Here is a 26,655-nt window from a genome sequence, read left to right as displayed (position 1 = left end):
ATGGCCCTGCGATTGCAGTGGAGCAGGCCAGTGCCCCACCAGAGGGAAGAGATTTGGGGAAGGGGAGGAGTGGATGGGGGACAAGCCACGTCTCCCCACGGGAGGGGAAAGAAAGCACCGTTCAAGAGAGAAACAGTGTACGATGAGTCATATGACCATCTTGGATGTCCTTTAGTCCAGGTGCCCAACAAGGAAAAATGAGGTTCTTCTGGTCTTCTGTGGTGTCTCTGACCGAGTTGAGTCACAGTCTTAGTTGTGTTTCCATTACTCTGGGCTGTTGAGGGATGGCTGTTGTTTCGTGATTGATATTGTTCTATTCGTGGATTTGTGAACTTTTGTGATACCTCAGCTTAAGGGGAGGGCAGGGTCCGTTGTCTTGTGAACAGATTTTGCGCAAAAAGTGTGAAGGCTTTGTAAGTCTCTTCCTCTTGCAGAACGATGTCCTCCTGGTTTCGAAGAAGCGAGTGAACCTTGGTGTATAGTTAACATCTGAGGTCATCGTAGTGGTCACACTCGTAGACCAGGTGCTCCCAGGACTCCCCCTGTCCACAAGAGCACCGCGGAGTAGCTGAGATTCCAAAGTCATATAGCCTCTTTCTAAATTAGCCATGTCTAGTCAATAGGTAGGTGGTTTTTAGTCCGTGCGAAAACCAGGCCGGGGAGAGTGGATAAACTTGTCCGACATCCGATATAAACCTCTTAGTAATGGAACCTTTGTTAGTGAGGTTCCAGCGATTTTGCCATAGTGATTTCACGTTTTGTAAAATCCATCTGTTCTCCACGGTTTTGAAGTTTTCTGGGTCTGTGGTGAATCCTATATGGGAGACAATTTTTCCTTTGGAATGTTGGTACAGCAACCTCCAGCGCGAAATCTCTAATTCCAGGGGAAGGCATCCCGACAGGACCTGGAGCGCGTGGGTGCTCACAGTGCAGCAAGCTCTTGTCGTTATGAGTAATAGCGATCGGTGGGTCATCTCCAGTTTTTTCTCGTTGACAGCTGTGCTAGTCTTTGTGTACCAGTCCCCAGCTGCATAGGCTAGTGCTGGGATAAATAATGCCTAATAGAGGACACCAAGGGCCCTCTTCTTCAGGCCCCAGTCTTTTCTAGTGACTCTTGCCAGTAGACTGGCATATCTTCTTATTTTTGTTCTCAGGTAGCAAAGATGTGGCGTGAAGCTAAGGTTTCTGTCAAGTATTACTCCGAGGTATTTTATTTCTGTTAGCAACTTTATGGTTTTCCCTTTTATCTTAATCTTCGGAGGTCTTTTAGTGTCCAGGAATCCTTTGAGAAGTATTGAACTTGTTTTGTCTGAGGAGATAGTAAGGAGATTTGCGCTAGCCCAATTTTGCAAGTCGCTAGTGGCCCAGTTTGCTATGGTCTCCAGTCGTGCCCTGCTGTCAGCCTGCAGCATCAGAACCAGTCATCCGCATATGCCTGGGTTTTAACATTTGGAACATCCAAATTGAGGAACTCGTCAAGCACCAGGTTCCAAAAGAGCGGCCCCAGGACGGAACCCTGAGGGCAGCCCCTGTGGTCCAGCCTAGAAACAGAGGCGTATGGAGTGGTAACAGTGATTTGCCTGTTTCCAAGATAGGATTTGACGCAAGTCTCTTGTGATATGAGCCTTCCGGAGCCTGGCTAGAACAGCAGGCCACCAGAGAGAATCGAAGGCTCCTGCGAAGTCATTCGATATTAGGAGGAAGGATTTTGTGTTGCAGTTTTTAGCTGTTTCAATAATATTTTTCAGAGCCTCTACAGCCGAGCGCCCCTTCCTAAAGCCATATATTGATTAGGCGACATGAGGTTTGATTTTTGGAAGTGGTTCTCAATTCTCTGGTAGAGAAGGTGCTCTAAGAGTTTGCTGAAAATTGACAGCAAGGCGATTGGCTTATACTACCCTGGCATTCCTTGTGGTTTTGTCGGATTTTTTAAGATGAGTTTTATTCATGCTATTTTCCACGAGGCCGGGAAGTGGCCCACCGAGAGAGACATCGGTTGAGGAGTCCTAATATTGTGTTCGGTATAGTTTCTACCACCATCTTAAGTATCTCGGGCTCAATTGATCTATACTAGGGGTCTTTCTATTTTTCGTCCTCGCTGCCGCTATGCTGAGCTCCATTTTTTCAACTATGCTTTCTCACTGGACATGCTACTAAAGGTGCCCATGTGGAGGTTTACTGAAGTGCGGTTGTATGATACGCAATTCTTTGAGTTGCTTTATCAAGTGCAATAAACCTTTTTACAATACCTGTTGCAATAAAATTTTACTCGAGTTTCATAATCAGGCGAATAATTTATATCCATTTGAATTTATTCGAACGGGAACGTATAGTCAGGCTCTGTGAAACCGGAGGATTTCTTGAGCAAATTGTTCCCGTTGGACGTGATCATAGGAAATGTAGTCGACGTTGACACTTGCGGCCAGAAGAACAACTCATAGCTACTGTGTCGTCCTCGAGCATCCAAGTAAAGAGTTGCTAGAACGAGCACAGAGAAGGGCAACAAGATTGGTGAGAGAAACAAAGGAGTTCTCTTACCAGGAGAGGCTTAAATTCTGTCAGTTGCAGCATCTGGAGACTAGGCACCTGTGAGGTGATCTGATTGAGGTGTACAAGGCCTTGAATGGTTTCAGCAGACTCAATGCTGATGGGACACTTCCACTTGCTGAGATTAAGAACTTGAGGGGACATAGATTCAAATTGAGGAAAGACAGTTGTAGAATAGACGTGCGGAAGTTTGCGTTTAGTCAGCGGGTAGTTGATTACTAGAAGAGACTTCCATCTGTTGTTGTGGAAGTTCATAGCTTAAATAAATTTAAGGCTGAACTAGACAAACATTCGGAGTGACCGGATGAGTGAAATGGGAAGGTTTTTCTTCTTTTTTTTTTTTGGCTGATACTCTATAAGCTTGCTTTCGTGCATCATATGCCTTAACTAATGCTAATGCTAAACATCGGAGGTTGTGAGGACCGAATAATTCACTGACAGGCTGCGGTTGACATTTATTTCTCTCAAAAAGAGAGAGGCAAATCTATACCAAATACGAAGAAGCAACATTAGCAGACGACTGGCAAAGTCGGGATGGCGTTTATGTAGTAGTAGTAGTAGTGGCATGTGATGGAAGAAAGCAAGTGTATGAGCTTATGCAGCATCAGCCAAAAAAAAAAAAAAAAAAAATCATACCATTCCCTCCAAATGCCTGTCCAGTTCCTCCTTAAATTTGTTCAACCTATCATCTTCCACAGCGACAGATGGAAGTTTGTTCCAGCAATTAACCACCCGCTGGCTAAAGGCAAATTTCCGCACATCTATTCTACATCTGTCCTTTCTTAATTTGAATTTATGCCCGCTTAGGTTCGTAATCTGAACAAGTGGAAGGATTACATCAGAATTCAGCGTGCTGAACCCATTCAAGGCCTTATACACCTCAATCAGATCACCGCGCAGGTGCCTAGTCTCCAGCCACTGCAATTTACAGAACTTAATCCTCTCTTGATAAGAGGATCCCTTCATTCCCCTCACCAATCTTGTTGCCCTTCTCTGTACACGCTCAAGTAAATCTACATCCTTCCTAAAATGAGGCCTCCAGACCTGTACGCAGTACTCAAGGCGTGGCCTGAACATTGCCTTATACAAAGGGATAATCACCTCCTTTTCCCTCCTAGCAAAATTCCTATATATCATTGACAAAACCCCATGACCTGCCCTGGCAGCCTGTCTGCATTGCTCAGAAAACTTCATATCTGCCTGCACAATTACTCCCAGGTCTTTTTCATTTTCTACCACCATAAGTGTAGTACCACACAGTTGGTACGTTTCTCTGGGGTTACTTCTACCCATATGCAGTACTTTGCATTTGTCAAGGTTAAACTTCAGTTGCCACTTCTTAGGCCATCTGCCTAAATTATCTAGATCCTGTTGCAGTAGTACACTGCCATTACTGTCATTAACAACCCTGCCAACCTTTGTATCATCTGCAAACTTCGACATTAAGCCCGATATACCTTCATCAATATCATTGATAAATACTGTATACAAAACAACAGTGCACCCAACACCGAACCCTGTGGGACTCCACTAATAACATTAGTCCACGAAGAGCAGCACCCATTGATTACCACCCTCTGTCTTCTTCCACTTAACCATCCTTTTATCCATTGTAGCAACTTACCCTTAATACCATTCTGCTCCAATTCATGCGCAACAGTGTCAAAAGCTTTCCTGAAATCTAAATAGATGATATCAAAATTATTTTTTGCATCCAGTTCCTTTGTAACCACATCATAATATCCTATCAAATTTGTGAGACAAATTTGATAGGATCAACGCAATGTGGTGCATTGCGTTGATTTTCCTCCACACATATCATTGTATACGATAACTTGCGTGGTGCGGAGATGAAGCCAGCTCGAATGAAGAATGCTGACGATTACTTTTTGTGATGAGATAGGGTTCTGTTGAGAGAGCAAAGACTGAAGGATATGTGTGCGGGAACGCTCTGGTGAAAGATTTGTAATTCAACAATGGTTTACAAATCGCAACCCAGAAATCGTGATATTAGCATTAGTAGAGGCATTTGATGCAAGAAAGCAAGTTTATGCAGCATCAGCCAAAAAAAAAAAAAATAAATAAATAAATAAATAAATAAATAAAAAATAACCACTTCCACTTCACCTCTCTGTTCGTTCGAAATACCTGTCCAGCTGAGCCTTAAACTTATTTAGCCTATTAACTTCCACGACAAGGGATGGAAATCTGTTCCACCAACCAACCACCCGCTTGCTAAAGGCAAATTTCATCACGTCTATCCTACATCTGTCTTTCCTCAATTTGAATTTATGCCCTCTCAGGTGATTATTCTTAGCAAGAGGAAGAATCCCATCAGCATTGAGCATGCTCAAACCATTCAAGGCTTTATACACCTCTATCAGATCACCTCGCTGGTGCCTAGTCTCCAGACACTGTAATTTGCAAAACTTAAGCCTTTCTTCGTAAGAGCATCCCTTTGTTCCATTCACCAATCTTGTTGCCCTTCTCTGTACTCGTTCCAGCATCTCTACATCCTTCTTGAAATGAGGCCTCCAGGCCTGTATACAGTACTCTAGGTGTGGCCTGACCATTGCCTTATACAAGGGAATAATCACCTCCTTATCCCTGCTAGAAAAATTCCTCTATATCATCGACAATACACCATGAGCTACTCTTGCAGCCCGTCTGCACTGCTCAGAAAACTTCATATCTGCCTGCACAACCACCCCCAGGCCCCTTTCATTCTCTACCACTGTCAGCGTAGTACCACAGAGTTGATACGTTGCTCTGGGGTTGCTGTTTCCCATATGTAGTACTTTACATTTGTCAATGTTAAACTTCATTTGCCACCTCTAAGCCCATCTGCTCAACCTTTCCAGATCCTGTTGCAGTAGCATAGTGTCAGTAGTGTCATTGACAACCCTGCCAACCTTCGTATCGTCTGCAAACTTGGACATTAAGCTTGATATACCATCATCAATATCATTTATAAACACAGAAAACAATAATGGACACAATACTGAACCCTGAGGGACTACACTAATAACATTAGTCCACGATGAGCAGTGTCCATTGATTACCACTCTCTGTCTTCTCCCTCTCAACCATCCCTTTATCCATAGCAGCAATTTGCCTCCAATGCCACACTGCTGCAATTTGTACAGCAGTCTTCCATGTGCAACAGTATCAAAAGCCTTTCTAAGATCCAAGTATATAATATCAAAGTTATTCCCTGCATCCAGTTCTTTTGTGACTGCATCATAGTATCCAATCAAACTGGTCAGACAAGACTTCCCCTTAACAAAACCATGCTGTGTCTGAGCTATAACTGAAGTCTTGTCTAGATGATCCTGCAGTGCTTCTTTAACCAGTGCCTCCATTAATTTTCCGGGAACAGAAGTTAAACTAACAGGTCTATAATTACTTGTGTCGCCCTTTGATCCTCCTTTGTGAATTGGGGTCACATTTGCACATCTCCAGTCCATGGGTACTTCCCCTGAGTCCAAGGATGCTCTCATAATTATGGCTAAGGGTTTGCTTACTTCCTTTGCTGCTTCCTTTAATATAACTGGATAGATCCCATCCACCCCAGGTGCCTTTCTTGTATTTATCTTCAACAATTTCTCCTCCACTTTACTGTCAGTTATTATAAGATTCTCTAGCTTACTGCCAGAGTTGAATATACCTCTGGCATTCCCCTCGCTGAATAACTCTTCATGTGTGGATGTCGATGCAAAATATTCATTTAGTTTGTTATCTACCTGAGCAGGATCATCAACAGTTGACCCATCGATATCAAGTGGATCAATCTGATTCATCCACTTCCTTCTAGAGTTTACATAAGTAAAGAACTCTTTGCTGTTTTTCTTTGCATCCCTTGCCAAAGATTTCTCGTAATCTGCCTTCGCCTGCCTAACCTCCTTTGTAACTTGGTTACAGATCAACTTGTATCTATCATAGGCTTCTGTGTCACGTGTTAATTTGTATGTATCCCATGCATTTTTCTTCTCTGCCATATGTCTCATTAGTTCATCTGGCATCCACTTAGGCCTAAACCTTGAACAATATTTCTTAGTTGGTATGTAAAGCCTAGTAGCTTCCAAGATAAGTTTTTGAATGCTTCCCATTTTGAATTTGCTGTTGGTAACATCATCAGTTGGTCCCACTGTATAGAATTTAAATACTGTCTCAGTCTATCGTAGTCACCTTTACGAAAGCAATAACCCTTCCCTTTACCCCTAATGGTAGTTACCTCTTTGAGTAAATCCCACCTCAGCACACTAATCACTGCCACCTAGTGGTTCATTTACCTGCAGATTCTTAATGCATAAAGAATCACTACTGATAATCAAATCAAGAGTATTACTCCCTCTAGTTGCCTCCCGAATATGCTGATGTAGAAAACAATCATCCAATAAATCCACAAAAACCTTACTAGTGTGAGTGACCAGCCCCCAAATTCCAGTCAGTATCTCGGAAATTAAAATCCCCCATTATAAGACTCTCTGATTTACTGGCCCACTCTATTTCCCTGTACAATTTCTTATTATACTCATCAGAGTCATTAGGCCTATAGCACACTCCTACTCTTAATTTTGATCTCCCAATGCTTACGTCACACCAAACTGACTCGATACTGCACTGTCCAGCAATGTCGACTGGCTTCACTTCCTTGGATTTTATGTATTTCTTAACTAATAGCATAACCCATCCTCCCTTCCTATCCTGTCTATCCCTTCTGTAGAAATTGTACTCCCCAAATTCCAGTTCTGCATTCCTTATATCTGTGTGACACCACGTCTCTGAAATCCCCACAATATCTGCCTTTGATGTTTTGAGCAATACCTCAAATTCATCAAATTTATTTACTAAACTCCTAGCATTGGTGTACACGCCAGTATACATGCACCTATTCTTTTTATTAGCTACCCTAACACAACCCATGTGTTTACTTGTACCCCAATGATTCCCAGCAGTCTCTGAAATATCCAGCATCTTATTTTCCAGGCTGCGGCTCATTCCAATACAAGCAGTGCAAGAATCACTTTCACCTCTGCCAGTGGCTACTGTTAATCTATTAATCCTTGTATCCCCCCAATCTAGCAGTTTTCCGACCCACCTAACACTGCCTCGATAGCATCAGCAAACATTCTTGCACCCTTTCTATTTAAGTGTATCCCCTCCCTGTAGAAGCAGTCCTCCTCTTAACAAGTACAGACCAGGCTGAAAAAAATTCTACCACTTGAGCCTTTCACAATCTTTCCAGGGCCGAATTGATCGACAGGACTCTCATCATATACTCCCTCCTATCGTGTCTGGGCAGAATTGCAGGCACTTTCAAATTCAACCCTAATTTATGGGTTGCAGACACTTTCAAATTCAACCCTAATTTATGGGTTGCAGACACTTTCAAATTCAACCCTAAAATATGGGAGTGTTATCTGTCATGCTAATAGTTCACCAGTGGTTTTTAGGAGTCTTAGCATTCCAATATGCTTAAAAAGCGCCCATTGTCTTCTTCATATACATTCGTCCGCATGTAATAACTCGACTTCCAGTTGATGGATTTTCCTTAAATTTTATATTTGGCTCTTTTAGAAATATTTATCGTGCCCTACCAAAATTAATTAAAATTGGACTAATAAAATTCCGGCAATTATTATTTATTTATACATATTACATAGATTATCCATATACTGTGTATTGTAGCTGAAACGTTGGATATGTTTTTTTTTTTTTTTTTTTTTTTTGCTGTGTGTTGATTTAAGGAATGAATGAGTAATATAGCTGATGCTTAGAATTGAAATGTTATCGGCTGGCGCATAAAAAATGATAAAAAAATCACCTGCTTTTTGCACGTTCTATTTTTATCAGTTTGCTAAATACAGAAATTGTGAATTATTAGTATTTGTTTATTATATACAAGAGATTACGGGTGCCCCTAATATAATAATTTTAAATTATTTGTTTACTATATTAATCAGAGCATAAACGTTAAATACCTGTTATATTTCAATTGTTATTAAAATCCAGGAAGATATAAGTAAATGATTTTTTTTTTATATACACTGTATATGTAAACCCCTAACACGAGAGGTATTAGAACCAATAGTACTTAGTACCGTGCTTGGGTTGGAGGTTCAGAAGACGAAAGAGGATATTTGTTGACATTGGACTTGATCTTCTGTAGACTATAATTTTCAGGAAATACGTATGAAGGAAGGTTGTTCCAGAAAACGGCAGTTGAATGAATAAACGAGGAAGATGAAAAGTTGGTTCTGTGAATTTGAAGTTGGACAGTAAAAGGATGTTGGCAGGTGGCTGCACGTGTTCGGACTGTTTTGAAAGAGAAAGCGGGAATTATAGAAGCCAATTCAGAAGAACAGTGCCCATGGAAGTATCTGTAGAAGAGGCATACAACAGAAACAGTACGTCTATGAGACAGCGAGTGGAGAGACTCTGTTAGAGATGAATCATTAATTAGCCTAACTGCCCTCTTCTGAATGGAATCAAGAAGTCTGAGAGAGGTTTTGGGGGCACCACCCCAGATGTGGGAACAATGTTCCATGGCAGGGCGGATTTGCGATTTATACAGAGTGAGCAGCTGTTTGGAAGAAAAGTAACGCCGAGAGCGAAAGAGAAAACCAAGTTTTTTAGATGCAGAGGAAGCAATATTTGTAATGTGCTTGTGCCAAGAGAGATTAGAAGTCAGGGTAATCCCCAAAAGAGATATATCATTTTGCCTAGAAATCAGAGTGTCACTAAAGATAAGCATAGGAGCAGAAGAATACTTTTTGCGAGATATAAGACAAGACTGAGTTTTAGAAGGGTTGAAGTCAACTAAGTTGTTATTGCCCTACTGGAGAATTACCTGAAGATCGGCATTTAAGGAATTGGTAGCAGATTTTCGAGAAGTTGAAGCTGATTAAGCAGGGCAAGGTTCCTCAAAATGGAAAGTGGAATGCAATGTGCTATCATCGGCAAAACTATGGATAGGATTTCCAGTCAATGGAAGAAGGTCATTAATATACAAGAGGAAAAGAATGGGGGAAAGAACTGAACCTTGGAGGACATCGGCATTAGTGAAGAAGTTAGAAGACAGGGAGCCATCTACCATCACCCTCAGTGAGCGATCAGAGAGACAACTAGATAACCAATTACTAAAAACAGTTGGCCAACCATAAGATGGAAGCTTGTTTAGAAAACCTTTATGCCAAACACGATCGAAAACCTTTGCGATGTCAAGAGAAACTGCTTGTATTTCACCGAACTTTTCCATTGAATTAGTCCATAAAGGGGTAATATAAGCCAGAATATCACCAGTGGATCGACACTGACGGAATCCATACTGGCGATCGTTGATCAGACGGAAGATTTCTAGGTAGCTTAAGAGTTGGCGGTTAATTGATTTCTCCATTACTTTAGAAAGAGTAGAAGTAATTGCAATGGGACGATAATTGGATGGGAGGGATTTGTCACCCTTTTTAGGAACTGGCTGGATATGAGCAAATTTCCAAGCAGAAGGAAAAACACCTTTGGAATAAGAAAGTGAAAAAAGGCGGCAAAGAATAGGAGTAAGTTCAGGAACAGAGGTTTTGAGAACAAGTGGAGAAATAGCATCGGGACCTGGAGCTGTCGTAGCATCAGGATTCGTCAAAATCCTTCTGACATCCTTTTGACGGAAGACCACAGGATGCATTGAATGGAGCGTGTTGGGAATGTTGGGAGATGTTTTACCAAGATCATTAATACATGAGTTGGAAATAAAATGGGATGCTAGCAGGTCAGCTTTTTCCTTGGCTGAAATGACAACAGAACCATCTGGTTTGGACAGAGGTGGGAGCAGAGATGGGAAAAAGTTGCGGCCAATAGCTTTGGCAAGAGACCAGAATGCTCGGCTACCATTAGGGCAAGAAGCAAGTTTTCTACTCTTAGCCTGTTCAAACTCTAGTTTGGACTGATTACTAACTGCTTTACAATTGTTGCGAGCTTTGGTTTAGCAGAAAATGAAACTGAAGAATTAGAAACAAGCCAATTACGATATGCAACATTCTTCTCTTGGACAGCATTACAACATTTATTGGAAAACCAAGGTTTAGATAGAGAACGAGATTTTAAAGTGGAGTATGGGATAAAGGATTCCATTCCTGCAAGAATAATTTCACTGACACGATCTGAGCAAACGTTGACATCAGAAGTTTTGAAACAGTAATCCGACCAAGGAAAAGAAGAAAAGAAATCTTGCAGATCATCCCATTTTGCATTCTTGTAATGCCAAACAACACGAGGTTGTGAATAGCCATGAGATAAAGGCTCCATTGCAGAAGAGGCAAACACCGAGTTGTGATCTGAAGTGCCTAAAGGACCTCTCACTTTGACCGTGTACTTAGAAGGGTTGTTTGTGAGAATAAGATCAAGCGTGTTGGCTGTATGATTAGGATTGTCTGGTATTCTTTTAGGTATATGAACAATCTGTGCAAGGTCATTAGTAATTGCAAAAGCCTCAGCATCTCGACCAGCGGGGTCGGTGTGACTAGAAAATGGAAGCCAGCAGGAACTGTGAACATTAAAATCCCCAAGGAAAATTACCTCACTTTTAAGAAAGTTGGACTGGAGAAAGTCAAGTTGCAAAGAGAGGAAGTCAAAGAGCTCCAAGTGATTAGTGGAGTTGGGAGAACGGGAGAGACAACAGATGAATTTGACACAATGAGGTAGAGAGACTTTAAGCCAGAGAAGATCAAAGAGAGGAGATTCCAAATTGCCAAGTCTCTGACAGGGAATATCAGAACGGACATACGCACAAGTACCACATTTGAGGCGAAAGGAATCATGCAGGGAATTATTTGGGCATCTGAAATTAGCAGTAGTTGAATCAACCGATAACTGAGATTCTGTCAGAAAAAGTACATGGGGTTTGGCAGACTGCAAGTGGAAATGGACATCGTTGAGATTGGAATTGAGACCACGTATATTTGTGAAATGAATTAGGAAGTCCTTGGGAGGTTTAGATCTTTTCGCAGATAAGCGTGCTCTGTTAGTTTGACAATTCATGGTGTATTCAATAGTAAGAAAAAGTGGGTGGGACATGCTGAATGAAGTAATGATATTTTTGGATATGGCGTACACATGGTAAGAATATACCCAGATCCTTGACATAACGTGGCCTCGACAATGCTCCCCGCATACACACTACTCGGACTCCCTCCAGTCACTATCTGACAGATTAGAGGTAGCAAGATTATACACTAGCTGATCCGGAAGCCTCCTAGAGAGTTACCAATAGATTCGGTCCAGTGTACAAACTAGGGGCCGGCCTGCGAACACCGTTTTAGAGCTGTACCCTCGAAATGTAAGGAATGTTGGATCTTGCCACGTTGTTCATCATAACCTCAAAAGTCATCAATCATAGTGCATGATGGAAGAGATAGGGAAGGTTTGACCGGAACTTAGCTCTAGAGACTAAACATGGGTTCCACCACTTCAAGCCGCAAAGTGGTGGTATTGCACCGGTTGATGAGAGTCATCTACCACCTAGTTCTGCCTGGTAACATAGAGGGGCTGCATTCCTCCCTGTGGTGTGGGTGCCACACCTCGACCCCTGCTTACGTTGGTTCACACCTGGGTGGTAACCCACCATGTACTTGTGCATGGAGGTTATACCCTGGATTACTAACTGTCCCACCATCGTGAAGGTGCAAGCAGCGGATTTGGCTGTCATAAACCGTCCGGACTTCACCAAAATTGGGTCCACTTGACTTGAGTGTCACCCGAATATCAGTTCCATCAGCGTTTTAGACTCCCATGTAGGAAGTGCAGCTTGTCTGGCATATCTGGGAGAATGTCTGTGACGACCTCAAGGTTCTTTTGTGAATTAAACAGCATTGATGATTATTTTATATTTAAATAATTTATATAAAGGTGGTGCAGATAAGTTCTGTTGTCCATGTGTGCCATATAACCTCGCTGGGCGAGGTTATATGGCACACGTTTTCCTCTGAAAGCGTTGACAGTAAACTACGATTGTTTAATATATATAATCACAGAGCCCGCTTTTCTTGTCGCAGTATAACCGTAGTCGTTTTTGCGCCAATAAAATCAAAATCAATCAACAGAGCCCGCAATACTTGATTTATTTCACGCCCTATTGATTACAAAGTATTTCAAAACAGTGAATATTACATCGGCAGGTGAAGTGATAGTGACATATATATATTATTAGTTAATTAATTGGTAGCAAGATAATTAGCGATTTACCTTACACTTCTGTTAATCGGAGAAAAATGAAAGAAATCAACTTAAGAATAAAAATGTAAGCGTCTGAAATGTATCGCCCTACTTATATTAACTAATTTGTTTAAAGCAATCTTAAACATATGTGTTACGTTGAAACTTTACTTAGTCCTTTTGCCACTTCTCCACGGTTAAATAGTCCTTTAGTGGTATTGGGTCAAGAAACCTTCTGAACACGTTAATGGTATAGGATAAGAAACGACCCTATACCACTAATGTTTTCAGACGGTTTCTCTGCAGTTTCGAAATCAGTGCTGCTACTAGCCTTTCAATTAAAACTTGGAAAATCTGTTGCAGAAAAATAAGATGCAGTATCTAAAGATATACGAATTGTGGATATAATTTTCAGAAATATAAGATGTTGATAGACAAGTTACAAGAAATACGGAGCATAATGCACACAGGCTAAATTAATTTTTATTAAAAGGAAAAAAAAAGTATGTGGCTATTGTTGACAAACTGGATTTCTAAAATTATAGGAAATACAGGACAATTAGAAATGTTTTTCTGGCTTGCTCATCACGTCCGCCCGAAATGCATGTAACAGAGAGACTCCCAGTGGATGGATTTTCATATTTGTCAAGCCATTCCAATTTTCATTAAAATCGGACAAATAGAAACCTGGCAATTATTACTTATTTTTTCCATACAAATTGTATGCAAAAAAGAAATTCATAGATTAAATGTAGTTTATTGCATTATTCTTAGTACTCGTGAACGTGGTGTTTCCGGTGGAGAGAGAGAGAGAGAGATAAATAAAAGTATATGGTAGAACGAGTAATAAATATACAGTTCTAATTAAATTAAAGGGCGAAGTTTAGAGAACATAAAACTATAGAGCTTTATTAAGTGTTCTATAACGGTATAATCTTAGCAATTAATTGATAAGGAGAAAACTATGTTTACTTTTCACTTCTGTCAATCACAGAAAATGAACAAAAATTCAATTAATTTAAGAAAAAAATCGAACGCTCCTGAAATGGTAACGCTCTGCTTATATAACTCGTTCTGTATTACGCACCGTAAGTCAGGATCAGTACTGAAATCATTTAAAACCTTCAGGGCTACATTAATATTGAATGTATCTAACTTCTTGATATGATTTAAACTGGAAAGAAACGGAAGGACAAGTTGTAGATTTTGTTGTTTCATTATTTATCTCCCGTTGAGCATGCGTGGGACCCGTAACACCCAATGGCGATCTAAGCTTAATAATCTCGCCTGCCTTGAACACTTTTTCCCAGCTGATACAATTCCTCTGTGTAACTTGCTCTGCCTGTATGTCAGCATGATGTGCAACTCTAAGAAATACAGAGCTCTAGCTTTGTCATAAGCATTTTAACTTATCCAAATATTGTGATTTGGATAAGTTAAAAGTTAAGATGTGTTTTTTCTAGTCTGCTGGTTATTTATGACCATGCAGGTATGGAGGTATATTTCTCAAGAGAATATCAGACACCTTTCTGATTCAGTGCAAAAATGCATAACGGATTGCATTCCAGGGAGAAGGGGAAATGGATACCGGTTTGTATACAACGCTCAGTAAATTAATCTACACTTTTGTCTTGGTCTTAGATGCCCCGAAAAGATGCCCCGTTGGGACGCTGAGTTTGTATATACTTTCAGATCTGTATGTATTTACATTTCCGTTTGGATGAATGAGTATAGACGTTTGGCTGGCTAGTGGTGGTAGGAAGTATAGAACCTTGGTAATTCTACGGAGAGATATTCCAATTGTGAACAAAGAGTGAACGATGCATTCTCGAAGGTTTAATTGATAGTTACGAAAAACTATGGGAAGTAAAAATTATGTGGGCTAGAAATAGGCAAGATGTGCTACCATATTCTTCTTTAACCGCTAAATTTTAATAAAATTAGGAAGGGGTGAAGAGGACATGGGCGAGAGTTAACACTGGAGTAGAGTAGTCCACACTTTGATTTTCCCCGTGGTTCGAGCTCGCATGACAGCTGAATACAATTAAGGATAATATTATCTTTAAAATGAATAGTTGCAAACTCCTGTGACAAATGTCGTTGTGCCGAAGTAAAAAAAAAAAAAAAGAAAAGAACATAGACTTTATTATTGGGTTTTAGGAGCATCGGCGACTAAGGCCATGTTGCTCCATCTATATTGTCTGTAAATTGCGTGTGATCTGAGGTCGATTTTCTGTTTTCTGGACAAAAAAAAAAAAAAAAAAAAAAACCATGCTGTCCTCGCCTAAGACCGATTTACTCAGCCACGTTGTGAAAAAGACCCATAAAAATTCCTCCCGTCATCAACGGGATTCGAACTTAGGTCTTTTCCACCCGGTGTGGGGAGGACGGCGATTCTACCAACTGTGCTACCCACAAGGTTAAAAGAAAGTGTGCGGCAGATTGGACGAGGAGGAGAGAAAATAAAGGAAGAATTTTCAGACGCATATTAGAGTAGCACTTTCTGAGTGATTACAATTGGTAGCTTGAACTTTTAAGCTGCAATAAGTACGAAGGTAAACACAGTCCAGTTCCTCACCCATCACAGAGAAATGACATAAGTACTGCAAATACAGGTAGCGCACTTCAGCTCCACTCAGTTACTTAAAAATAAGAGCCTATAACATAGTTGCCATGATACGCAAAGTTCAACTGATAAAAAAGAAAGAAAGAAAGCCTATTTTGGAGAGTAGACATTACAGCTATATAAAAATGTAATTTCACTCTTCTGACTACTGTTCATCAGCCTCAGTAATAATAGTCGAAACCTGTGTTGTCGTTACATTTCAATTAATTTCTGCGAACGAATGGGAAAACCGTTCGGAAAGACTACAAAGTATCTAAAATACCCCAATAACATTCACTAACGTTGCACGGAAGCGTCGTCATTTCCGTAGTGTACTGATAAACATCTTCGTTCATAGGTAACGAAATAGAAGTTTATTCTAGGCAGGGCCGGCTTAAGGCACGAAGAGCGGTTCTCCCGAACAATGCGCCAAAATTTGGAGGCGGCATAAGATGCCCCGAAAATTTACTAATTTGCTGTAAATTTCAAGTCGGAGCGGGCGTACCAAAAAATCTCGCACAGAGCGCTAATAGACCTGGGGCTAGATTTTGATTCTAGGCGGATTCAATTGTGGTTAAGAGTGTTTTTATCTTTCTGTAGTTAGAACATCGTTGCTGAGCAGATCCATGTAAATAAATTAATTTTCTGTTTATACTCTGGGATAACCACACGGTCACAGGAGTTCACAAGATAAGAGTACATGAAACAGCACCGTACTAACAGTTACGAATTGAACCCTGATCACTCAAAGCACGTGTACTAATTAATATACCCTTTCGCTTGATCACTCGGCTGGAGTGACAGTTCGGATTATCTCTCGATACTACTTTTACATGTGTGCAGTGGCGAAACAATATGACAGGTGTGCTGGTGTAATCAGAGTTAGAGGGCCCGACAGTTTTGGCTATTAAAGAGGAGTTCGAGAATTTTGCTAGGCGGCTCCATAATTTGTAGTTTCCTTATTGCACTCACGAATGTGTTCTTTTTATGTGTGGAAAGGGTAAAGGATAGAGTTTCACAGCAGTCAGCGAAGGTTTTCTTCACTTTCTGATAAATATATGAAAGGTTTTTAACTATTTTTATCTTTTCTGGGATGTGATAAGATACCTGTTCGTACACACCATCACTGTTTTCCGTTTTATTATTGTTGTAGTGGTTTATTTCTGTTTATGTTGTGGCATGTTTTACAGCGTCACGTTTAAAATTTATCGCAAAACATTTTCCCTCGCTCATGTGATATCATCACACATTAATAAAGTAAAATTTGTCAACAGAAATAAAAAAAAAAATGATTAATTTGCTTATTCACTGTGTAATTTCTATAGTTAACACATTAGTGAGCTGAGATTTAAAAAACAATAAATTTATCTCTGTTTCTTTTGTAAATATTTATATGTGTAGATAAATCCTTCGTAGTTGGAATTCATCGCGAGCACAATTGACATCTTGCGTGTAACTTATCTGAAACCAAGCCGGACAATATGGGGGGGATTAGGAGTTTATAGTACCTGGGCCCACAGTTCTTCAAGGAGCCCTGCTGAAACCTTAATATTACGTGTTTTTAAAGTAATTAAATTCATATATAATAATCAAGAAAAAGTTTACAAACTTATAATAAAAATATTATACATGTATATAATAATATTATAAAATATATGTTTTTATTATATTAATTTTTTAATTTAGTGATTTATTATTATAAAGACAAGGGGGCCGTCATGCACTTTTTGCACTGGGGCCTGCGTTAGCTCTCGATTTCCTAGCCTGAAATTACAGGAAAACTGTACTGCCCTGCCAAAATAATAGAGAATGTACCTAAAAGAACGTAGGTCCACCTTAGCGGCGATGATATTGATCGTCCTGCGTGGCATGAGTTCGGGTAGGTATGTCAGAGGCGTAATTAAAAGTAGTGGGGTGCTCTCCTTGGGATTTCTAAGAGTCTCCCTCATGATATTTTGTGTTCTTACTGATATTATTCTATTCTTGTTCAGTCATGACCTTCAGATTCGCTATATTGATTCGTTGCTGAGTCCTGTCTGATGCGTCGTTCCAGATCAGGGGTCGGCAGGCTTTTTCCTTGTGTCATTTTTGTTCATTTCAATTATAAAACTCTTCAAACGTGCCATTTGAACATATATATCCAAAATAATGAAAGAAAGCAATGCCTCATTTTTGGCTATTTTATAATTCAAGAATATAGAAAATAAACAACAAAGTATTAATATCATCAGAGTTCAACCTAAAACTGTCATGCTTTCTAACTGGTCAGTCGAGTACATGGTAGTTGGTACCTGTTATGGAGGATTTTATAGATTCTTGATGGGATGTGATGTGAATACACTAATTAACTAGATGGATCATTGAAAGGTGTGTTCATGGTTTGTTCAACAACGGCTCGTACTATGTATTAAGCCACAGACTTCAGAGGAAAGAAGTTGCTTCTGAGTTGTTGGTGCTCTATAATCAGATGGCAAACCTTTCCTTCAAAGATGTTAGTGGTGATTAAAAACGCCATAAATCAAAGGACAAGCCATAGAGTTACGTCATCTAAGCTTCCTACAGAATGTGTTTAAAACAGCCTTTTCCACAGTAATGAATATTTTAATGAACATTACGTATAACGGACCGACAACCAAAATAATTCGACCAGAAAAATGCACGAAAGATGTTATTTGTACATTCTGCTGACAGTGCAAGATCGCATACTACTTGGCAAATGAAGGAAATTAAAAAAAAAAAAAAAACTGCACATGGACTGTTACATGCGGCACAACTCGTTTCTTTGGATTTTCAAATTTTTGTCTACTGAAGATTATTATTCCTTATTCGTGAACGTAATTTTAAAGATGTTGCCAAAGTGGCCCCAAGAAACTGAAAAGAATTTCGATCGACAACTTTGTCTCCGTGTCCGGGTGGCGTTAAAGCAATAGACAAAGACAGCGATTATGTGAAAAATGTATTTTGAATATGTAAAATGCATGCACAATTTTGTAAAATAAAATTTTGAAGAAAAACTGTAGCGAAAAAGATTTTAAGTAATGCTCGTATGCGTTCTGTTTGGAAGCACTGATCTGAACGAGAGTATTCTAATTTCAGTTTACATCAGTTAATACGAGAACGTATTAGCAGTGGCGAATGATGCCAGGATACAAGTTTTCAAGTAGCACAGGCGTATATTAAAGAAGGTCGAGGATCTGTGACAAACGACCATTCTCAAAGACTTATCAAGAAATGGCTTCCGGAGTGCTTCGATCAGTGGGTTCATTGATGGTACAAGTGAATACACTCCGCAAGATATTTCGAAAAGGAGAGAGTCGGCAGGCTTCAGCAATGAACCGTAAAATTAAGATAGGTCCATTTTGCGAATTAAATGATTAAGCTGTGCACTCTCTCTCTCTCTGAAAGCAAATTTCCATGCATCCATCCTTCGACCATCATTTTTCAATTTATGTTCCGTATGTGTATCTTCCGATAAAGGGTAAAGGTGCATCAGTATTTAGTTTATTCAATCCATTTAAAGCCTCAAAGCCTCAAGTACTTCATTCAAGTTTCCTTGCAGGTGCCTAGTTTCCAGATGCTGCATTTTACTTACAGTCTACAGAACTGAAGGCTTTTTCAAGTTTAGTCCCTGACTAATCTTGTTGCACTTCTTTGAACAAGATTAGTTAGGGACTAACTTGACTAATCCCTGACTAATCTTGTTGCACTTCTTTGAACTTGTTCCAACGGATCGACAACCTTCTTAAAACGAGGCTTGCAGATCTGTATGCATTGCTGAAGGTGCAGCTCAACCATTTCTTTTATATAATGGGACAATTGCCTCCATGTTCCTGCAGAAAAAAATCCTATATATCATTGACAGAACCCCCATGAGCTGTACTGGCATTTCATGAGATTCTGAGAACCTCATGTTGGAATGTACATCAGGTCGTTTTCGTTTCCTCCCACCTTCAGTATGGTAGCATTAAATTGTTATGTTATTTTGAGATAAATACATTGATAAATACAAGTACTAGCTTCTACCAATTTCCAGTTTCAGTTTCCACTTTTTAGCCTATCTGCCTAGTTTCTCTAGATATTTCTTTGCGCTTGTTCCACGCTCTCTCTATTTTTTTTCAGTAGCATACCATGATTCCTCTTATTTATCGCCCTGTAACTTTTGTATAATCAACGAACTTAGACATTAAACTTGACATGTCATCATTAATAAATATTGAAAGCGATAAACAGTAAGAGGGCCAACGTTGTACCAAGGAATTCCATTAACAACATTAATCCATGAACAGCAGTGGCAAATAATAATCACTCTATGTTTCCTGCCACTCGACCATGCCCTTATCCATCCCAGTAGCCCTTACATATTGACAAAGTGTCCAATTTTTTTAACAGTCTTTCATGTGGAACAGTATCAAAAGATTTTCGAAAATCTAACAATATAAAGTCGAAAATATTATTTTAGCACCCATTGCCTTTGCTACTTTGATACATAGTATCCAATTGGATTGGTCAGATAAGATCTCCCTTTAACAAATCCATGCTGTGCGGCCGTATAATTGCGTTCCTGTCTGTATGGCCCTGCATTACTTTAACACCGATTCCTATTTTCCATGGAAGAAAAGGTCAAGCTTACAGATGTGCAATTATTCATTTCACGCCTTGATTCTCTTCCCTGTGTGAATAGGATAGACATTTGCACATCTTTAATCTGTACGGACCTCCCATGAATCCAAGGGTACGCTCATAATTATGGATAAAGGTTTGCTTACCTCCCTTGCTGCTGCTTTGAATAAAATTGGGTGGATTCCATCATCCCCAGGCGCCTTATTTATCCATATTATATATTTTACCTCGTCTAATCCCCTTTGTGATTTGATTGCGAATAATTTTCTGTGTCCCTTGATTTAATAAATAGAAAGAATTTTCAGTTTTGTAAAAATAAGTACCAGACACTCCTATCGCATGTAACATGCAGTTTCCTTAACACAAAGCTGCTAATAAAGTTGACAAACATTAATTTAATGTTTGCCAACTTTATCAGCAGATAAAGAGATGTGCAAATCTCTATCTTATTCACACAGGGAAGAGCATCAAGGAGTGAAATGAATAATTGTACTTACATAATGTTTATGTGCACTTACATATATCTTTATGGTGTTCTTTATATATATAAGGAAAAAAAAACGCACTCACGAATCTCGCCGTATTTATCCACATTTTATGTAGCAATCTTGGTAGAGATAAACAGATTGATGTATTATTCCTCGATGTATTCGATGCATTTGATTACATTCACCCTGACATTTGTCACTTTAAACGTTCTGCCATTTACTGTAATTTTCTATCTAAACGTCTGCCATTTATTAGCTGTCGTTGAAGGAGAGGCTTCATTTCCTTTTACTGTATCACATCGTGTCCCAAAAGGTTCTCCTTTAGGTCCTCTCTTCATCCTGTATCTAAATGATTTGTTGGTTGTTAGTTGTAGGGTTTCAGGTCTATCAGCAGCTTTGGTTATATTGCGCTGTAAATTCCGTGTGTTCTGTGGTCGATTTACTGTTTTGCTATACGAAAACCACCCGAATTTTCGAGAGAGAAAACCATGCTATCCTCGCCTGAGACTGACTAGCTCAACCACATTGTGAAAACGGCCCAGAAAAATTCCTGACCGAAAAATTTGCTGATGCTATCGCAGTGTTAGGTGGGTCCCAGAACTGCTAATTCTGCGGGGGGGATACACAGACTAATAGATTCACAGCAGCCATAGGCAGAGGTGAAAGTGATTTTTGCACTGCTTCTTCTGGGATGTGCATTAGCCTGATAAGCAATATGTCGGGCATATAGGCCTTTTGGGGATCCTCAAGAGACAAGCATACACGGGCTGTGTTAGGGTTGCTAAGAGCACAAATAAGTGAATGTATACCTGCGTGTATACTGATAGGAGTAGAGCAAAAATGTTTAATGAATTTGAGATCGTGGTTTGGTCATCAAATACAGACATTTTAAGGTTATCAAAAAATGTTGCCACTCAGACATAAGGAACGCGGAATTTGAATTTGGTAAGTATAATGTGCACAGAAAGGACAAAAAAAAAAAAAAACACTGACATTAACTGCAACTTGTGATTGTCTGCGAATTACCTAATTTACCGGTGTGTTTTATGTAAATTGTGTAATTATTTATGTTCTTTGGCTGTTTTGCTAGACAAAAAATCCGAGTTTCTAGGGGAAGAGGTTTGCTATCCTTGCCTGAGACCATCTAACTTGGCCACAGACTGAAAAAAAACAAGCGTTTGGCAAGAGTTGTGTTCTTGGTTAAGAAGCACTTAGTCTAAGGCAGTACACCGTTGACATAGGTAAACAGTGCAATGTTCGTTGCTGTGAATGATTGAGTATTGATGATATTGTGAATATATTGATGCCTGGGTAGCACTTGGGAAGACAAAAATGAGAGTAGGGGTGTTATAGGCTAAACGACTGTGATGAGTATAACTAATAACTATATATATAAATGAGAGAGCCAGTAAATCAAAATATCTTGTAATGGGGATTTTACCTTCCAATTATTAACTGAAACTTGTGGGTTGGTTATTCAAACAATAGCATGGAATTATTGGATGACTGTTTTCTACACCAGCATGTTAAAGAGGCAACGAGAGAAAGCAATACTCTTGATCTGATTATCAGCAGTGACTGTTCATTCATTAAGATATATTCAGGTAAAGGAACTACTATGTGGCAGTGATCATAATATATTGATGTCTAATTTACTTAAGGATATAACTACTATCAAGGGTAAAGGGAAGGGATTTTGCTTTTTAAAATGTGATTGTAATGGTCTTAGACAGATTTTAAATTCTTTTCAGTGGAATCAACTGATGATATTACCAACAGCAAGTTCTAAATTGGGAAACGTTCAGTGAAGTAATTATAGAAGCTACTAGGATTTTTATACCAGCTGGGAGATACTGTTCAGGGAGATACTGTTTAGGCCAAAATGGATGTCAGATGAACTACTGAGACTAGTGGCAGAGAAGAAAAATTTATAGAATAATTATAAATTATCAGGTGACAAAGAAACGTCGTACAGTAAGTACAAATTAGTCAGCAATTAGGTCACTCACGGGGGGTATGCAAACTCAGCCAAATTTTGAGATATCTTAGGCTGAGAAAGCAAAGAGATATCTTTGGCCGAGAAATGGATGGAATCACATTGGTCCATTGGTTATGAATAGCATAATTGCTGACGATCCTGTTCAGGTTGCTGACTAACTGAATAAGTATTTTACCTCTACGCGTGAAGAACATTTTAGCGATGGGACACAAGAAGTGATCAATTTTATAATTGGGAGTCACTATATGATTTTGTGATAAATGAGAAGATAGTGGAAGAGAAATTGTTGACTTTAAAAGTAAATAATGAACTTGGGCTTATGGAATCTATCCAGTTATATTCAAAGAAGCAGGAAAAGACGTACGCAAGTCCTTGGCCATAATTATGAGAGTATCCTTGGATTCAGAGGAGGTCCCTAAAATTGGAGATGCACAAATCTCTTCCTGTTCATAAAGGGGATACAAGGGTGATGTGAAAAATTGCAGACCTCTACGATTGACTTCTGTTCCAGGGAAAACAATGGAGTTAGTGGTTGAAGTAATGTAATATTATCTGGGATGAATGCAGTTATACGGAAATCGCCGCATGGGTTTGTTAAGGGGAGATTTTGTCTGGCCGTGTCTCACCGGATTAGCTACTCTGTTGCAGTAACAAAGGTACTGAATGCAAAAAATAATTTTGGAAATAATATACTTAGATTTTGTTTAAGCTTTTGATACTGTTTCACATGAAGCACTGCTTGTACAAATTATAGAAGAGTGCATTACGGGAAAATTACTTCTATGGATAAAGGGATGTTTAAGTGGCAGAGGACAGAGTAGTTTTTAATGAGCGTTACTCTTATTGGCCTAATGCTATTAGTGGAGTGCTCAGATTCAGTGCTGGGCTACTGTTGTTCACAATATTTATTAATCATGATGAAGGCATGTCAGGCTTATTGTCTAAGTTTTTCTGATGATACAAAGTTGGCAGGGTGGTTAATGACAGTAAATAAATAAATAAATACATCTTTATTGTGAAGTACAGAATTACATAAAACACAATATCCCATTATGGCGACCAGCGCCAGGGGTTCACATATAGGAGTTTGAATAAACAGACTACAAAATATAGCATACAAATACAAAAACAAATACAAAACAAAGTTCAGCATACAAAGGCAAAATACAAGTACAAAAACAAAATAATGAATACATTAAAGATTAAGGAGTATAGAAAAGTGATAAATACCAGTTTGATTTATGTTCATGGAGCCTAGGAATAGGAAACGGGAGCATCGTAATCCCTTCTAGAAGGCCAGGGATCATGAACGACGAAGGCCTTGATGAAGTTGAATCTGTCTTTCTTTTTCTTTATCAGGCTATCAAAGTCAGTATCTACACAGTTCAGGGCGGCGAGTCTGCTTGGAGAGAAACCAGTCAGTGGGTGCGAGCCTATTGTAGTGAGCCACAAGTGCAGGTGACAATCTTAGGTGTGGCTATGGGATCCACATTATTTAAGAGTATTGATGTATTTAAAACTTAGTTGATTGTATTTAATTTACTTATATATTTTCTTGTTCTCAGAAATTCTGAGATTTGTACATAAAAAAAAAAAAAATGCTTCTCTGTGATACTAAGTTTAATTGTGGACGTTTCTCCATTGGTACAAAATTTTTATTTATTTTTTGCTTGCTTCCAGGTCTGGCCAACCTGGGGGCGGGACTGCTGGCGCCCACCGGTATTGTACTACCTCCGATGGGTGCGGGACTTTTGCATTTTGGCACGAAAAGAGTCAATAGACCCGGGCCCGGCTCCTCGTGCCTGGGGGCAGGCGCCAGGCAGCGGTGCCCTTGTATTGGCTGTTCCCTGGTAGCGAAGTAGCCTGACAGTAACACTTTTTCGGGCCAGTTTCGTAGAGGTTCTACGCCATCAAAGATGAATTAGGTGGAGATGGGCTTTTGCTTAGGAGCTACCCTCGATACCAGGACACGCACACAATGCACCAGGAGGTCACGTGTAACATGACATGATATACCGGTATATGTATAACGAGACTGTAAATGTATATAGAATTATATATAAATCTCTGCAAGATTTGTATATAAATGAATGTGTATAAAATTATGTGTTTAAATAAATGTAATGGAAATATGGGATGCTCCAAGAGCAGGCGTTCCAAATGTTTGGAGTGATATCTGGCCAGTGAGTAGTTTGGCCGTGAAAACCAGCCCCTTTTCCGTGATCAGGAACTTCACCATCGGGATTTCGAGTGCTTGTGCTATCGTGGTAGTTGTGGTAGCGGGAAGCAGATGAAGCTTAGTATTGGCCCATTTCAGTAACCAGTATTCAGCGGTGTACACCCGCTTAAGGTTTGTAGGTGCGGCTGAGGTCCATATTTCTGCACCATAGAGAATGGCTGAGTAGATCGCGGAGGTGATGAATTTTTTAACAGTGAGGAGATGTCTGACATGTAGCAGCAGCTGCTACTGCTTTGAGATCCACTGTAGACGAGAACATTTGGTACTGATTTTGTCGATCTGGTTGACAAAAGACATCTTTTGGTCAAATAGAACGCCAAGGTCTATGTGCGAGAGCACATTTGGTATTGGTAACCCTCCTAGTAAAACGTTCAGTAGTGTTGGCACGGATTTAAGGGAAAATATAACTTCTGTGGGTTGATTTGAAGGTTGAAGCTTGCAAGATACAATTCAAGGTTCCTAAGCTGTAAATTGATCCTGTTGCTGAGCTAAATAGGGTTGTCGCTAGGGTTAACTTGCGTCAGCAGTTTGAGGTCGTCAGCATAGCATAAGAGGCCATTCATGGAGACAGTGTTGAGCACGATAATAGCTATGAATAGAACACCAGATGGGACACCCCCCCCCTGCGGAACTCCAGCAGTAATGTCACAAGATAAGGTGTGTTGTTCCCGATGGAGAATAAGTGTTCTGTAACAAAGCAGAGATTCGAGAAAGCATAACATATCACCTATAATGTGAATTTTTTCTTTAAGTAGGAGGAGCAAGGCAGGGACATAGCATCAAAGGCTGCACTTATGTCGAGATATGTAGCTACAAGCTCGGCTCTTTGTTCGAATGCTGAGAGGATGTGTTCAGTGGTAGCTGCCAAGTTGGTAATTGATGATTTTTCAGGGATGGCAATACAATCACTCTGTGTCATTTACAAGAAATGGAAAATTTAGGCGGATAGGTTGAGAAGTGGCAATTAAAGTTTGACATTGACAAATGCAAAGTACTGCATGTGGGTACTTTAATCCCAGATTAACATGTCAACTGTGTGGCAGTAATAGCAGTAATCCCAGATTAACATGTCAACTGTGTGGTATCCCACTGTAGGTAGTGGAAGAGAACAGAGGCAGTCAGACATGAAGTTCTCTGAGCATGACAGACGGGCTGTTAGGACAGCTCACGGGGCTTCGTCTATGATATACAAAAATTTCGCCAGTAGGGATAAGGAGGTTATCATTCCGCTGTATAAGGCTATGGTAAGGCCACATCTTGAGTATTTGCGTACAGGTCTGCAAGTCTCATTTTAGGAAATAGGGCTATGTGGATCCGTTGGAACGGGTGCAGAGAAGGACCAGGAGATTAGTGAGCGAAACAAAAGGGTACTCTTGCCAAGAAAGGCTTCAGTTCGGCAAATTACTACGTCTGGAAATTAGGCACCTGCGAAGAGATCTGTTTAAGGCTTTAAATGGATTGAGAAAGCTAAATGCGCGATGAGTGGGATTGAGAAAGCTAAAAGCGTATGCTTCAGCTGCTCAGTTTCTTACATCGTAGAAAGAAGGCTGTTATTCGCAATCAAGATGGCCACGGGTAAAATTACAGAGCCGAATTTCTGGGATCACTGCTCTTGGCGCATACCTCCCCCAATCTCCGGTCTTCAGCACAGCTATTAGGAGACTATAACCGGCTAGCACCCATCGATAGATTCCTGCCTAAACAAATGCTGATCTCACTCCAAGTGATCGACGGTAACCTCCAATACGTGGTAAACAACAAGAAATACAGAGGAAATCCTCACTACACTAAAATTTAGAACGCAAATCCCAGCCAACTGCGCTTTTGCATCCCAATAGTTAAGGCTTGACGTAGCCGAGTGGTCAGGAGCGAGAGTGCATAGCACGCGTTCCTTGAATGGACCGGGGTTCAAGCCTGTGACTACTAAATACGATAAATATTTGAATTGACG

The sequence above is a fragment of the Mastigoproctus giganteus genome, chromosome 14, assembly GCF_048544385.1.
Source record: "Mastigoproctus giganteus isolate SK-2022 chromosome 14, ASM4854438v1, whole genome shotgun sequence".
NCBI classification, from domain to species: domain Eukaryota; kingdom Metazoa; phylum Arthropoda; class Arachnida; order Uropygi; family Thelyphonidae; genus Mastigoproctus; species Mastigoproctus giganteus.
The sequence above is the reverse complement of the archived record's forward strand: the minus strand, read 5'-3'. Positions refer to the sequence as shown.